We start from the raw sequence: 5,472 nt of genomic DNA, 5'->3' as shown, positions 1-5,472 counted from the left end.
TCAGTTTAAAATAAAGAGTCTACAGCGAGAATCTAAACCAAATAAATAAGAAAGAACAATAGAAGAAGGCCAAAGGTAACAATACAAGGGTACCGCTCTCACAAGGAATAATAGTCGGGGATCTCTTAGTATCCCGAGGATCTCTTGGTATCCTCATCACATGCACCAGGGATCTCTTGGTATCCCGAGGATCTCTTTGGTATCCTCCTCATAAACACTTGGGATCTCTTGGTATCCCGAGGATCTCTTGGTATCCTCAACATATACACTAGGGATCTCTTGGTTATCCCGAGGGATCTCTTGATATCCTCTATAGTATGCCCAGGGATCTCTTGGTATCCCGAGGATCTCTTGGTATCCTCAATATATATAAATTGTGCCAGGGATACTCTTGTAATCCGAGGATCTCTTGGTATCCTCAATAATATGCCAGGATCTCTAGGTATACCCGAGGATCTCTTTGATATCCTCAATATATATAAATGTCCAGGGATCTCTTGGTATCCCGCACCTCAAGTCTAGAATATCTCAAGTCAGGGGGGGATCTCCCGGGAAGCCATTCCCGTAGTCCCAAATTAAAAACACAACAACAACAATTCGTAATTCTCGGGAACAATGCTAAAATCAGGACAAGAAGTAGTAATTATAGCCAATCTAACATGCTTCACAGAGTACACAATAGCACAGCTAAAACAAATAAGCAAGTAAACCAGCTAAAACATGAGTCTCTAAGGCTAGCACAGGTATAAGTCTTACAGTTTAAAATGAACAAGTAAACAAGAAATCTCAATTTAAATACTTCAAGTAGAAACGGGTTTACAACAATTAGCTCAAGTACGCGCTCGTCACCTCACGTACGCAGGCATTCAAATATTCAAAGATCATATCTAGGGGAAAGGTCCCCACCACACAAGGTTAGACAGCCACTTACCTCGAACCGGCTACACATATCAACTAGAAATCACGCTCTGCCACGAGTATCCGACTCCAAATGGCCTCAAATCTATTCAATCAATTACACATTGTAAATAACATCGCAAAGACCTGGTTTTGCTAATAAATTCAAAGCTACAGCGTAAATTAGGTGAAATGACCCAAAATGCCCTCCAGGCCAACGCCTCGGAATCGAATAATTTTCACATTTTCAGAACCCTCTACTCTCACGAGTCTAACCATATAAAAATCTCCCAAATCGGGAGGTCAAATGCTCACTCAAAAACTCCATAATTTAGCCAATGAAGTTTTACCCCAAATATCCAATTTTTATCCTAAATTCGAATTCCAATGATACATTTAACTATATAATGATGAAATATAACTAGAAGGGGATTAAGGAAACGTTTACCTAATAGTCTTCTCTTCAAAACCCACTCAAAATCGCCCTTACCCGAGCTCTTCAATTTGATTTTTTTGTATACTTATGAACTCAAAACCCTCGAAAATTTCTATTTCTGCCCAGGATTCCGCATCTGCGCGACAACGGACCGCATCTGCGGTCCCGCTTATGCGGAACAAATGCCGCTTCTGCGGCTATTAACTAAATCCAGGGGTTCCGCTTCTGCGGTCTTAAAAACCGCACCTGCGGGTGGCCGCTTTTTGCGAAAATAATCTCCCTCCTCCCTGGAATCCGAACACCGAACGTCCCGGCAAACCAAAATAGCAGAAATGAACTTAGGGGAAGCAATTAAGGGGGGATCGGGGCGTAAATTCCAAAAATGACCGGTCGGGTCGTTACATCCTCCTACACTTAAACATTCGTTCGTCCTCGAACGAGCATAGGGAACATACCTGAAGTAGTGAAAAAGATGAGGGTACTGGCTGCGCATATCTCGCTCGGTCTCCCAAGTCGCCTCCTCGGCCGGCTGACCTCGCCACTGAACCTTCACTGAAGCAATGTTCTTTTACCTCAACTTTCTGACCTGTCTGTCCAAAATAGCCACTGGCTCCTCAACATAGGATAGATCCTTGTCCAACTGGACTGAACTGAAATCCAACACGTGCGACGAATCACCGTGATACCTCCGGAGCATCGAAACATGAAATACCGGATGAACTCCGGCCAAACTGGGAGGCAAGGCAAGCTCATAGGCAACCTCCCCAACTCGCCGCAAGATCTCAAAAGGGCCAATAAACCTCGGACTCAACTTTCCTTTCTTCCCAAACCTCATGACGCCTTTCATAGGCGAGACCCAAAGCAGAACCCGCTCACCAACCATATATGAACATCACGAACCTTCCTGTCCGCGTAACTCTTCTGTCTAGACTGGGCTGTACGGAGTCTATCCTGAATCGTCTTAACCTTTCCCAATGCATCCTATACTAACTTTGTGCCCAATAGCCTGCCCTCACCCGGCTCAAACCAACCCATCGGAGATCTACACCTCTTACCATATAACCCTCATACGGCGCCATCTGAATGCTGGATTGATAACTATCGTTGCAAGCAACTCCGCCAGTGGCAAGAAATGATCCCAAGACCCTCCAGTTCCATGATTCAGTGTTTAACTCCTCATGCACCTTACCGTGCTACCACAACTCAGTTGAGCACACCATCTCGATCAATTCTGAAGATATTCCTTTTTATTCAAGCAAATAAGCCTTAGAGCCTAATTCCAACATCCGGAATTCTATGCCAGACCTGTTTACAACATAAGATCACTATAACAATCGCTACACGCTATACCCAAATATGGCTGCATAACTTGCTGAAGTTCGCACCTCGCATCACTTTACTCACTGGCCCACTGTAACATTTCCTGATCGACTTAGTCAATTCCACGAATTTGATGCTCTCATTGCACCCCATGACATACACAGGTCTCACTCTAACTCTTTCAATGCCGTCACAACAGAGAGATGTGCGGAAATTCATAATCGACTGCCGAGTCAACCAATCGTTGAGTCTATATTCCTGACAAGAGACATTACCTCATTCTGAACCAATTAATGATCTTTACCTCTTAATATATTTCACGTAATCAGACTGCACTGATCCTAAATCCAACAATCTCGTCTCACCTAGTACGAATGCTCAGACAATAAGCCACCCCAACATAACCAAAAGTCTCATATGGCGTCACAATGCGCCAATAGGCTACCAATTAGAATGCGATACAAAAAGGAAAACTGAACTCTGAAAAGAAATTTCAATTACCCCGCTCGCGAATCATACATGCGATGCGGGCGCACAACTAATATGAGCTTCCTCCAGAAAATAGGAAACAGAACACAATAAACATATATGGGAAACTGTACTGAACATCACACTGTTGCGGCGTGCAACCCGATCCGATCAATCATAACCATGGCGGCGTGCCACCCGATCCAAATAACATACCCGTGGCGGCGTGCCACCCGATCCACACATGGAGCTCGCATAAGGAGATGTACATCGAGCTAAATTGCTCCTTACAACAAGATACTAAACATCAGTCATAAACATGCTAAGTGTATAACACCATTCCCTGGGGGGACATATAATGCTATAATCCACAAACTCTGACACAACTGGGGTGCGATACAAGATCTGAATCTCGAGAGCCATTATGCTCATATAACATCATCGCCACGCGGAACTTCAACACATAAAAATTTACCAAGCCGTCTCATAACTCATACGGCGCAACACATCATTTCCTGGAATAGCTGATGACAAAATAACACCCCGACTGTTCCTCCATAAGGAACGCTCGCTGAAACGAACACAACTGGCCTGATATAAAGCCCTGTCCACATATAAATCAATCCACTGATCTCAAACCCATTTTTGATTGCACCAACTTGGCTAATAACCTTTCAAAGGTCCATAGTAATTTCCTTTTCCTCATAACACATAAGAACAACCATCATAACCGGAGCAACCTCCTCAGTTCACAACCCAACAAACAAAGTGCCCTCCCGGCATAAATTCTCAAATTAATGATATTACCACAATCCTCATACTTGGTTTAAATCTTTAGTCAATCAAGTGACTACATGTCGCACTTATACACTCTTCACGTGGGACACGCTCCCAAAATCTTCCGAAATGAATAACGGGTCCGCACATCTAAACCATCGGTCGCACTAACGCTGAAAAGCGATCAAGAATCCTTAACCAGGATGCAAAGCCTCTTTCACAACACATCGATCTCAGGTGACGCTGAAGACAATACCAATTTGCTTTAAACATTCCACCCCTTGTTCTTGCTCATCTGAGCTCGTGCCATCTTTGACCACACCGAGCTGTTACCTTGATCTTTACTTCGAATCCCATACCACTCACTGCACCTAACATGCCACATTTTCCATCATGGCTTCGGAACAGCTAATAGGCTAACACCTCATCACTTAAAAGCTTTTCACTTAACTCACTTCAGAAGAACTATAGCAACACTTAGGTGAATTCTCATAACCGTAGAATATGCAAACCTCCAAGTAGTGGCCTGAGCCACCATGGCCATTCCAGGATCCGCCTATACATAACAGGCCATATCAGAAGAGTTCTTCTGAACAACATTAATTTCGGCGACCGACAAGCCTCACACGTACCGACACAAACCACACGCATGACTTGATCACGCTGAAGGAGTTGACCTCTACCACCGATACGCCAACTCAACTATGTTTAACCAATATATCTTCCTTCTATATACCCCGATTGCCTTAGTAATAACAATGACTCCTTCCCACACATAACACACTCTCCATCCGCAATCACCCCGGGTGACCTGGAACCGCGAGACCATGCCGTCTCAAATCCCATGAACCATTTCATACCTTCCTTGGGCGTACATTCGCACCCTCAACTGACATGCCCATTCCGCTAAGCCTTTTACGATTCCGAAGTCCTTTCTCATCCTTCTCTCAAGTCTGAACATGAGCCAATAAGGCCAACCATAGCACCCTTTAACAATTCCTTTGCTCAAGTTACCACTTATGTTCTTCTCCCGTAGCCGAGTGACCCAGAAATATGCTAACAACCCGAAAACCTCGCAAGTGGTTAACCATGCAACCCAATCATAGGCGGTGGGACTCTCCCACCTAGTTTGAAGCCACTATTACACAACTCTGGAGTTCACTAGGATTCTTAATCTCTTATTGACATAACCTTGCGCAATCAACCACCAAAATTCACGATATCTTACTATAGAAACCCCCTTTTTATACTCTGAATCATTAACAACATTCGCACGACCGATCCCTTCACTGTATAACCAGTAGGATTCTTCGCAGAAGCCTCGCCAACCACGCGACCGCTAACCTGCTCACAAGAATAACTCACCTGTAGAAATCACTCCCCAGCATCTCCCAACACTGTTGCACGGGGCACAAACACCACGACATCAATAACCCATCCTGAGTCCGAGCTCACCCTCCAGCTGCACAAGTTCATTCACCCCTCGTGGACATCAATTAGATGTGCGGCAATATTCTTCCAATTCAAAGTTATGTTGTATCCTTCTTCATTCAAGAAGCTCCTTCCCGTTATAT

Source organism: Nicotiana attenuata, unplaced genomic scaffold (assembly GCF_001879085.1).
Source record: "Nicotiana attenuata strain UT unplaced genomic scaffold, NIATTr2, whole genome shotgun sequence".
Taxonomy (NCBI): Eukaryota; Viridiplantae; Streptophyta; class Magnoliopsida; order Solanales; family Solanaceae; genus Nicotiana; species Nicotiana attenuata.
Note: the sequence above shows the minus strand (reverse complement) of the source record.